Below are 12,712 nucleotides of genomic sequence, written 5' to 3' on the forward strand. Positions count from 1 at the left end.
TTAACAATGGAGGGCCTTTCACCCATCAGGGGGGGGTTTGCAATGAAAATGGGGGTTTTGGGGCTTTTTACATTGAAATCAATGTAAAATTGGGTCTCAGGGACCATTTTACATTGATTCCAATGTAAAAATCACGTTGATCGCGTCGATCGCATCGCATGCAATTTGGTTGGCATGCGATGCGATCAACGAGATTTTTGCGGCCGCGATCAATACAATCAAAATTGCGGGCACCGTGCTAGGAAACAATTACCGATGCATTTTATTTTAAACCCCTCATTAAACTGGACTTTTTTGTTGGAGCAGAGAAGGGAAAGAGGTGACATGACAGAAACCTTTAAATATACAAAGTGTTTTAACAAAGTACAGAAGGGAAACATTACTCGAAAGAAAGATAACTATTAGAACACGAGGACATGGGCTGAGACTGAAGGGAAGGAAGCTCAGGCGAAATCTGAGGACAAATTACTTCACAGAAAGGGTAGTGGACAAGTGGAATAGCCTCTCATCAGAGGTGGTAGAGGTTAAGACGGTAGATCAATTTAAACACGCTTGGGATAGATTTGGACACTGACATGCATTAAAAGGGGAATGGATTCAAGGGGTGCCAATGTGATAGTGCCCCTTTACAAGGCATTGGTGAGACCACACTTGGAATACTGTGTTCAGTTCTGGGCACCGCACCTTAAAAAGTACATAAATGACTTGGAACAGGTACAGAGAAGGGCGACTAAGCTAGTAAAAGGTCTCAAATCACTAGAATACACAGATAGGGTAACCAGGCTGAATATGTTTTCACTGGAGAAATGAAGGTTGAGAGGTGATATGATTAGTATGTTCAAATACAGGATTGGGAAACATATGGAACTGGGAGATGATTGGTCACTAACAGGTCTATACTTAGGACATGCGGGCATGTACTGAGGCTCGAGGAAAAGAAATTACGTACTGAATTAAGAAGAGGATTCTTCAACATTAGCACAGTAACATTCTGGAACTCATTGTCGGTGGGGGTGGTTACAGCAACTACTGTTACTGAATTTAAATCAAAGCTGGATACATTTTTGGCCACTAAGGGAATCCTATAGATATGACTTACTCAAGTCAGTAGTTACAAGTCAAATAAGTCGAACTCGATGGATTATTGTCTCTTTTCAACAATAATTACAATGTTGCTACAGTATGTTACTTAAGGATAGCCTTACTAAAAACTAAAGATGCGTACACACTAATCGGTGTGTGTACCCAGCGATATTGGCGATGGCAAGGTCCCAGCTTGGTAGCATGGCCCTTACTAACGAAGACCTCTCTTGTCTGAAGTGTTCAGACGAGTAGGGGGGTCATTAATGATGCGCAGGATTGTGCATCGTTAACTATGTTGAGTGTACACACTAGACAGTAAAAGATATTGTGCGCAAGGGCCCTTCTGAATGATTTATTTTACTTTCTCATCTGGCGTGCATAGAGCTTAACCCTTTAAGTGCCAACATTTCTGTTAGAGATGAGCAAAATATCAGCAAAAAAAGCCAGCGTTGCTCACATTTGTTGTATAAATTCAAACAAAAAATGTTGTGTAAAAAAAGATTGTTTCCTATATAAGGTAATCATTACATGTCGTAATGATTGCTTGGCAATGTTTGCTTGGCAATTTTCACACCAATTTTGACAAATTCACTTGGCACTCAAAGGGTTAAGGATCTAATAGGATTTGAGTTAACAATAAGCTAAAAAAGGGGGCAGATTAGGTTTTTCTTTCCCTGCAGTCATATTCTCTGTTTCTGTGTCACTCAAAGTTAATGTAAAGCCGACTTGATATGCATCCAACTTGATCGAGGGACCATTTTGTTACATTGATATCGCTCATTATAAGCATAATAATCAACTTTAAAGTTATACTAAAATATTAACCTTTTTATAATAAATATTATATAACACTGACATATCTGAGAACCAGCGCTCAACATAAAAAAAAACCTCTTTCTATGCCAGCAGCTTTCTCTGCTCCCAGAACGGCATTTTGTTTAATAAATGTTAATATGCCTCACACCCGGGTTAAATTTATGTTACCTTTGTACACTGCAAGGTTAATTGGCTACTGACAAATATTGGACCCGCGTGTGTTTGTAATGAAAATAATTTAGAATGTGAGCTCCAGTGGGTCAGGGACCGCTGTTGAAGATTAAATATACTTTGTGCAGTGCTGCATAATATTATCTTGCAACGTAAATGTCTGGTTATAAATATTGTGTAATGCTGTAAGAAAAAAAAAATTGCAGCTCACCAGTTTTTGGTATTATACTTTTTATGCCTGTTTTGAAATGTTTTGTTTTAAATGATATACAGTGCGCATTAAACTTTTTGAAAAAAAATTCAAGTTGATTATTTTGCATAAATAACTCACTATAACTTGTATAACCTCAGAACTCTACTGTGCATTATCCATTCCTTACGTATACTTAGTATATAGTCTAGTCTATGTAGTCTCATATTCAGAACTTAGTAAAATTAATGTAGCAAAATAAAATTTATGTGGGAGGAAAATACGTGTACTGCTCTTTTTCCATGAAGCTTCAATGGGCCGTGGTGATTTAAGGTTCAATTTAAAGTGTCAGTTTAAACTTATTTCTTGGTAACTGTAATGATGAATCCCCAGTTGTTACTACTTCAACTGAACATAAACCCGAGTATGAAGAATTGGATACTTAATCTTAAGCACTTTTAGAAAATATGGATATAGGTTTTATAATGTCATCTTACACAACAATAGACTCCAAATGTGTTAGTCCCTTCATGACTATAAGACAAATATTGTCGATGGCTCGGCCTTTCATCTATTCCTTCCTATCTGAATGTACCAGTCTGACTATAATGTACAGTATGTTATGGTTTACTGCAGATTCTGAAGCATGGGTGCAGGAGTGGATTTAAGGGTCAAGCCACCCCTAGGCACAACATTTTTGGCTGCCGCCCCTATTAGGCCTGGTGGGCTGGGGGTGAGAGAGAGACAGAGGGAGATAGAGGGAAAGATAGAATACAGGAGGGGAGGGGGAGGAGAGCTACAGAGAGTATGGATGGCTATCGACACGTCCCACATCTAGTTAGAGTTTCTTCTGCATATGTGTGCACCTCCTGGTTGGGGCGGGCCACCCGAAGTGACGCCGCTGAGACTGACTAATGGACTTATAATTGTCTTCCAAGTTTCAGCCTCACTCTGTATTTGGTTTCAAATTATTTGCAGTCGGAGTCAGTGGACTCGCACTCATAGTGAAGAGGAGTCTGTGTGCTTATGGTGCAATGCATTATGGGGATTGTAGTTTTTAGGGGTTATTTGATACCATAGGCTGTCGCTGCTTGACGCGGCGCTGGGCGGACTTGGAAGCCGCAAAAAATACACAGAGTGAGTGGGGCCGCATATATGAGAGACAGAGGGCCTTATTCTGGTTGGTGCGGCCGGGCCGTACGCGTACGTTCCGGGGTTTTTTATGATCTGCGCATGCGTATATTCGCTAATGCGCAGGCGCGAACACTCCACAACGCTTACGGACGGGTCTCTACGTGCGAAAAAACCTGTACGCGAGTGTACGGGCATTGGGGGCAGCATAGGGGCGTGTTGAGGGGAGCGGCCGAAATAATGAGGGAAAATGGGCGTAAACATGGGCGTACACGGGGGTGTGCACCAAAAATGAGCGGTGCTACTACCGCACGATCGACTAAAGCACCGTTCATTTCGGACACAAAACAGGCGGCCGCCAACCGCCATCTCAGACCACCCCTACAGATACCGCATGCCAGCGTGCGCCTGGGTTTGCTAATTTACGCTGATTACTACTCAAACACATACACCTGAATGTAATAACCAATGCTGCGGTCTATTAAGTCAAAACCATGATTTCACTACCTGCAAGCCACACACAGCACTCAAACACATTGGAAGCTTATCTTTCTATACTTCTCTACATTTAAAGGTTTGTTTAATTTAAGGTAAGAATCTTTTTAAGACCTGCTTATATATGCTAAGGTAGGTATTTGTTAAACAGTTATACACATTCACTACATGCTTTCATAGACTTTACACAGTAGCACACTCAATCTACACAAGTCGACATGTGTCAACGTGTTCACTCTAATACAAACATAGGTTTTGTATTTATGATACAATAACATAAACCACATCTAACACCTACAAAGGATGTTTCAGCAATGTTTTAAGCCCATGCCCACTATTTTGCACATTAATTAATTCAATCAATTAATTAATTTTCATAATTATAGTTGAAAGGCAAGATTTGCAGGTCCATATATGTGAAGGGTATGTCAGCGTACACGGACGTACGCTCACTCTCACGAGCGGTGACATAAGCTGAGTTTACTATTGAAAACAATAGGGACCCGTCCGTGCAAGCTGGCGTACGCTCAGATAGCCGCAAGAAGTCGGTGGGAAGACGGACGAGAGACGTCCGTAAACGGTGGCGGACGCTCTGTTGTACGCCAGTTGTCGGAGTGTAAGGGCTGGGCCGTCCGTGTACGTTGGCGTACGCTCAATTGTACGCCACTCCCCTTTGACGTTGTTTCTGGCCGTACGTATGCGGCTGAGTTGTGGGTGGACTTAACCCCAACGGCCGCGTACGGATAGCGTACGTTAATATGGAACGTACGCACGTTTGGCCGCTACGATCAGAATAACCTCCAGAGAGTGGTAGGCAGGAGGAGAGAGACAGGTCACAGGGACTGGCAGGGAGAAAAAAATCAAAACATCGCCATCGAATGCTGTCCATCGATGGCATAAAACTATTTAAACCTTCCCTATCGATGCCCTAAACATTGAGCACTAGGTCCTAACCATCGATGTTTTGGGAACATCAATAGTTGATGACCATCCCTAAGAGAGAGTTAGAGAGAGGTGGGGCAGGTGGAGAGAGCACAGAAGAGAGGAGAGAGACAGGTATGTGGGGAGAGGAAAACAGAGAAGAGAGAGGGAGCTTGGGGAGACAGAGAGCAGGAGGGAGAGGGAGAGAGAGAGGGGGAGAGAGAGAGAGAGGCAGAGAGAGAGAGAAAGAGAGAGAGGGGAGAGATAAAGAGAGAGAGGCAGAGAGAGAGAGGGAGGGAGAGAGAAAGAGAAAGGCAGAGAGAGGGGGGAGAGAAAGAGAGAGAGAGGCGAAGAGAGAGAGAGAGGGGTTTGAAAGTCTTCAGACAACACCGTATTCCTCCTAATGTCCACCCCCCTCCCACCCCAAGTCAGTGAACGGAAGACCCAGCGACCCTGCGCTAACCAAGAAAGCTGCTTCCAGATAAGTGGAGCATAAGACGGCGGCAGGGCCATATTAACCTTTTCCACTCTGATACCTGAGGAATTCCTACTCAGGAATATCCTTATTCGTTTCACTGATAATTAATAAATAAATAGAGAAAAGATGGTGAAATGCGTTTAAAAAAAACCCAAAGCTTAGAATACTTTTTTTTTAAAAGGCATCACAGACATCCCTGTGACAGTCCTCCTATTAGTCAAATGACTATGGGAAATCAGAGACTATTTCAAGATATTCCAAGCAATACCTTTTAGAACAAAACATCTCTCAGGCACCAGAGGACAAATACAGTTCCACAAAAAACAAAGTTTAAAATAAATATAAAGTTTAGACTAAGCCATGACTTTTTGCTAACGCCCCCTGTAAAAACGCATCTGGGCATTTGCATTTGTGTTAACGTTAATGCATATAAAAGTGTTCCAAAGGGACAAAGACATCATCAGACCTATTCAGATAGCTTCTGAGCACTGTCATTAATGCTGGCTGTTTGTAAAGGTATTCTCATTATTCCTATTGCTATTGATTCACAAATACGATCCTTTATAGCAAATGGTAGACCGATATAAGGGGAAGCCTTGGCCCAGAGTCACCTTGTTATGGAATCCTCATGCACAGAGCATACCTACATAATCAGAAATGCAATTACCATTTGTAACCTCTGCCTTTGTGTGGCAGCTTGATATTACTAGCCATCAGCATGCATTATACCGGAGATCCAGGTCGCCCAGGAATGGATCATTGGACACTAAGTGCTGTTCCAATTTCCAGTCTCAGGATAGATTACGTGAGCGAGGAAATGAAAGTATAAATTATTCACAAGCCCTCCAGGGACGGCATTACAAGTTCAATGAGAAATGCACCTATTCCGACCTGTTAGCCTTGTGGCGGCACATGCAGGAGAAAATTAATTGGATCACATGTGGCAAAGAGCTGGGATTCCATCTAGAAACGGAATTCATTTTCATGTTATAAGTCAGAATATTAAAGGGTAAGTGTTCCCTTCTTTAAATCTCTTTTGTGAAACTTAGTTGCTACAGGCAGTAGCAGTAACTTTTGGGTGGTGGGCATAGGTGCAAATAATATAATTTCCCCCCCCCCCCCTCCTCTACCCCAACCAAAGTTCACAATGTGCACCACGGCAGTGACAGCAAGAGGGTGACAGGGGCAGCAGCAGGGCCGCCAATAGGGGGGTGCTGTGGGAACAGCTGTCCCAGGACCTGGGCTCTGGAAGGGACTGGGAAGCTCATTTTGCACACCACAACCTCTCCCCCCCCCCCCCCCCCGCCTCAACTGCCTCCACTGTGCTGAACAAAGCAGTGTTACGCTGCCTGCTAGGGCACAGGGAGCACCTGATGGCTATTGTAGGCTGGAAGTCAGGCGTGAGCCCGTAGCCGGGACCGCCGGTTAGGACGGCCACAGCGGATCCTACACTAACTCTGTTGAGTCCCCGAGGTAGATGGTAAACCCCTGCAGAGCTAGGCTTCGCCTGTGGCCGCCGCGTCCGAAGGAGCGAGTTAGGCCCGCTCCGACCCCGATGTACAGTAGCTAGGGCTTAGGTGTGGACAAGGGGTAAACGATCACCAAGGGGTAGCCCAAGAGGACAGACTAACTACCGGGCCTAACTGGGAAATGACCCCTGACTGCCGACACCTGGCCAAAACGGGATTGCGACCCAGTCGCAGACACAACCTGACCAGGAGGAGTCCCCAGCTAAGTGCGCCACAGGGACGGCGACTCCCCAAAACAGGGAAATGGAGGAAGGTGACAATTCCTACCCAAAAGACTCTAAAAAAGACAAAAAAGAGAGAAAAGATCCCGGAGGGAAAAGAGGGGTACAAAAGACAGAAAGAGGATAACAATAATCCCACGGAGGGGCAAAGCCACGGAGGACCACGGGAGAAGGCAAGATAAGACCGAGGCTCCACTGGAGCACTTACGTGACCCACGGGAAGATGGAGGCTGTGGGCCAGGCGCAGGCTCAGGCAGAAGCAGGACCTCAGAAGGAAACTTTCCACGGAAGGCTGGGAGAGGCTGGAACACTGGAACAGATCTGCCAGGCTAAGGACCGAGGACAAGATACCACGGGGACCGGAAAGAATAAAGCTACTGCAGCCGTGCAATGAGCTATAACCGGCGTCTGTGCCCAGCAGACGCCGGCTATTTATTTGAAATTCCCGGCCGCCGGGCGGAAGTTCGGGGACGTTGCCTGGCAACGTCCCGACGCCTAGCCTCAGAGTAAGGCTTGGGACGCTGCCCGGCAACGTCCCCTGCCGCGTCACTAGGTGCCGCATCCGCCGTCCGTTCGGGTGCAGGGACTCCCGGACGGCGGCGTGCAACAAGCAGGTCCCGGAGCGCAGGCTTATTCAACCCAGGACGCAGGCGGCCAATTAAATTGCTGCACCAGCTTTTGAGCCTATCAGAGCTCGCGTACCAGCAGTCAATCAGAGCGGCTGTTAGGTCCCATTCGGGTGTGAGGTGCCATTCGGGTGCGGTTTTCATGCAATTAAACACTGGAAACGTCCTCAGAGATGCTGGTTGCCTCCGTAGCCTGGGCTGTGAGTAGTGCATGGCTTCCTCTTTGACAGGAGGTGGGTGCTGCAGGACAGTATCACAGTGCAGCACCCATTCCTGTCACTTCAGAAGAGCCAACACTTTGGTTTTAGCCCCTACAAGCTGACAAACGGGTGCAGGATGCATAGCCTGCATAGCCACACACAAGTACCACCATAATACTTGTGCAGTGTACATGCCTTCGATGTTGCAAGCTATATTTATTATTGTTTATTAACAATGTAGTATATAGTGCAGTATATACTGTTGAGCTTTACAATTGGAAGAACAGAAATAGAACAAAATTGGGTAATAACAGACAAACATAGAGGTTGGAAGGCCCTGCTCGCACGCTTACAATCTATAGGGAAGATACACAAAGATAGGTCCTCTATATTGCATAATGGCCCTTATTCTGGTTCACTCGCAAAGGAAAATTCTTTCTCAAATGGACAAAACCATGTGTACTGCAGGGGGGGGGGGCAGATATAACTTGTGCAGAGAGAATTAGATTTGGGCAAGTTATTTTGTTTCTGTGCAGGGTAAATACTGGCTGCTTTATTTTTACACTGCAATATAGATCTCACTTTGAAGTAAAACCGCACCCAAATCTAACTCTCTGTGCACAAGTTACATCTGCCTCACCTGCAGTGCACATGGTTTTGTCCATTTGAGAAGGAATTTGCCTTTGCGAGTGACCAGATGGCAGAGTTTCTTGGGGGGCTGTATGATATGGTCACAAAGTGATATAGACCTGAGGTCAGGGGGTGGCAAATTGAAGATGGCATCAACCTATTGCCCATCTATGTGCTGTTGATCTTTTAATGCAAACCCACCACCCCCCTTTCTAACCTTTATTCCCCAGACTCTTGTTTGTAACAGTTTATTAATAAGTACTAAGGGATTGTAGTAGCAGGCAGGATATTGTTTTTGTTTGTTGGCTGTAAAGACTTGAGGTGCAGAAGAGATTCTCAGGAATAATAAAAGAGTATAAAATCCATATTCTGTAAATTGTTTGTTCTTGGAATACCACTGTACTGTACTGTCATTTTTGTGAACTTTTCCATTGGCACTGCAAGTGCATAAATCACATTGTAGTTTGACATATGATAGTTTGGCATATTGCTGAAGTACACATTTAAAATGTCATAGATCCAAGGTGGAATCAGTTGTCTTAAATTATTCTGTAACGCTCCGCCAGCAACATCTGTAGCTGCTCAATTCGCCAAATTACAGTATTGCTAAACTCATGTTAATACATTTTTTGCGGCATAAACAACATTGGGCCTTATTCAGAGGTGCATGCATTGTTGATGTTGGATACAATAGAGAGCTATTCGCCATGGTTACGTCTGGGATCAGGAATACTAAATATGCAATATATATCCAGACTCTATGATCCCGGCGGGGACAGAAAATAGTGCGCCATCTCTTTTGTTTCTTTTTGGCAAACGGCTTCCAATAGCAGGCTGTCCCTGCCTTACCACCACAGGACTACATTGTGGCTAGGGGCATCAGCTGGCTGCAAAGATTGAAACAGGTGGTGGGTTTTCCCTGCTGTTGTACCTGTATGGCCCCAGCAGGTATTCTGGCTTATAACAGGCACTACTTATTTATTTTAAAAGTTCACAAGGACATATCGGTACTTGTTTCCTAGCACGGCCACACCGATTCTAATCTTGTGCATCGCAGGATAAAAAATCGGTCGGTCGCATCGCATGCGTGCTAAAAAATCGTATGCGATGGACCCGACGCGATGCCCCCGATTTCCCATAGGGAACAATGTTAAATGCCTCAATTTAGCAGGGAACAATGTTAAATGGTCCATAAACCCCCCAAAACACCCCTGAACCTAAAAATGTCCCCCCAAAAGTACTATACGCCACCCCGCCATCAATGTGAACCCGAAGCGTGGCGAGCGCAGCGAGCCCGCGAGGGGCGGCGGTACGCGTCCTCCGACCTTTTCATGCCCTACTATCCACTAGGGCGTGGAGTGAGAATAGAATAGTGTGGCGAGCGCAGCGAGCCACCGAGCCCGAAGCGTGGCGAGCGCAGCGAGCCCCGCGAGGGGACGCGGATACCTGTGAAGGCCGCAAGAGGGACGCGTTTACCTGTGAAGGTATCCGCGTCCCCTCGCGGGGCTCGCTGCGCTCGCCACGCTTCGGGCTCGGTGGCTCGCTGCACTCGCCACACTATTCTATTCTCACTCCACGCCCTAGTGGATAGTAGGGCATGAAAAGGTCGGAGGACGCGTACCGCCGCCCCTTGCGGGCTCGCTGCGCTCGCCACGCTTCGGGTTCACGTTGATCGCAGGGTGGCGTCAACTACTTTTGGGGGGGACATTTCACTGGTCAGTGTGTTTTTTGGGGGTTTCTGGCCCTTTTACCATTGTTCCCTATGCTGATTTTGTTAAATTCATCCATTTAACATTGTTTCCTATGGGAAATCGGGTCATCGCAGGTAAATTGAGGCATTTAACATTGTTCCCTATGGGGAAATCGGGGGCATCGCGTCTGGACCATTTGACCATTTTTAAGTGCACACGACGCGACCGACCCGATTTTTCACTGTTTTCAATGCATTTCAATGGAAAAATCGGGGGCATCGCGTCGGTCGCGTCGCAGGGCACTAAAATTACCCCCGATGGACAAGATATGTGGCCGTGCTAGGAAACAAGTACCGACATATCTTAGGGTGCACCTGATTATAAATGGCGCAGTGCCTTCAATCATTTTTTTGTAGTTGAATACCAAGTCACATGTGTTACGCAGTCTGCTTTGGTTTTATAGTTATGATTTACAGTATATATAGCCAGAGCAGGTCAACCATGTCAATCCTATCAAACCTACAGTATGTCAGCCATCCCAGCCCCTCCAGTAAACCCGGCGCCTTCTGTTCGAAAGGAACAATACCAAAAACCCTCTCAAGCAGGAGGCTATATAACACTGAATCTCAAAAGAAAGAGTTTTGTTTTCAGACCTACCAGGTAAAACAATATTTGTCAACCTAAATCTTTTAGACCTAGTAACTAAATCCAATAAAAAAAATGATTCATCTCTACAAACGCATTTTTATTGTCACCTAGGCCCTTATCTGATTGAGTCGGACAGCTGCGTGTGCTGTCGGACGGCCGATGTTTGGCGTTTGCGCATGCGCAGAGGCGTATCTGTGCATGTGCGAACGCTTCGCACGTCCGAACACGGAGTGAGGTCCGTGCAGAAAACGATCAGTCAGAACCATTTGAGCAGGGGGTGGAGAGGGGCGTGAAGGGCTGTTTGGGCTCATTACCATATGCGTACGCCCCGTGCTGCATGGGCGTTCCCATGAAAATGCTGGGTGTACCTATGGTAATGCGGCCGTGACGCACGTGTGGGGGGCGGACATCTGACATAGCCGGATGCCAGCTGCCCGCCCATATCCCTGCTTTCATAGGGAAAATGTCTGAGTGGTCTGGAGCACTCGGTGCTGTCTGACCGCTCGGTCCATCATTCGTTGGTCGGCGACCATCGGAGGATGGGGGAGGTTCCCACAGATGTAGGAGGTGTTCACATGAAACATCCACATCTGTACGCTCGGCGTCTTACCGCATTCGTACGCTGTGAGCCATCCGTACGCTAGGCGGGGCTAAGAATATTTGGTTCCTGTCCGAAATACGCATCCATCCGAATCAACTAGAATAAGGGCCCTAGCACGATCAGTGTGCACAGTCTTGGGGGACAAAGTGAAATAGAAGAAACCAATATTTACATTGACCAAACAGAAAGTGTAAAGGTGCCAACACACTAGAAGGATTTTTTTGCTTATTGGCATCCAATATCGGTCGGGGATCTTTTGCTAAATCTTCTGATCTTCTACATGCTGCGTGAAAGATCAGAAGATTTAGCAAAAGATCCATAGAAACGCACATGGGATCTTAAGCGAAATCTTTGGTGAAGGCGTTCAGTTGCCTGAAATCTTTTGTCCAGGACGGACAAAAGATTTCAAGGCTAATTTATGCGCACATCTTCATATCGCAGTTCTTTCTAGTGTGTGGGCACCTTAAGTAGCAGCAAAAGACTAATTGAATTGTTACACCTTGTGCGGTTCCCATGTGCCATCACGCATGAGTCGGCTATACTGTAAATTCTCTCCGAACAGATTGCAGAGCAAAATATTTTACACATCATCAATTTCAATGAAGAAACATCCCCGGACTTGTGCTAAGCTGGGGAAATGCACCTGCTCAGCTGTTATCTATGTTATATGCCTGTATCATCATGGCAGAGACAGAGACGTGATTATCATTGTGTACAATGGTGCGAACTCTGACAATGATGTATCAACACGGAAAATGTACATTTATGTTCTGAAAACTTTAATTAATTATTAGAGTGACAGGGAGGCACAGAGAGCTACTGCTCTGGCGGATACTGTTCTACTCTCCTTAATATATAGCTGCAGAAAAATATACGAGAAAAAATTCCACTGAATACACACACACTCACACACAATCACACACACACATATATATAAATATATATATATATATATATATATATATATATACTTCCCAAATGGTGGTATAGCGCCTAAATTAAATGTCCATGTATCACACCAAAGTTCATAATACCAGAAATGTTGGATTTCCAAGTAGGTTCTTTATTCGACTCTTTTACAGTTCAAACAATGTCCCAACGCGTTTCGTCTAATACAGACTTCATCAGGGGAAATAGTTCGGTACTTGTGTATTTTGGCGGCGCCCACGATGAGGATCGCGTCCATCGTGTGTGAAAAATCGGGTCCATCGCGTCCATCGCGTCGCGTCGTGTGCATTAAAGTTAAGGCACACGACGCGACCGACGCGATGGACGCGATTT

The sequence above is a fragment of the Crinia signifera genome, chromosome 9, assembly GCF_055691185.1.
Source record: "Crinia signifera chromosome 9, ASM5569118v1, whole genome shotgun sequence".
In the NCBI taxonomy this organism is placed as follows: domain Eukaryota; kingdom Metazoa; phylum Chordata; class Amphibia; order Anura; family Myobatrachidae; genus Crinia; species Crinia signifera.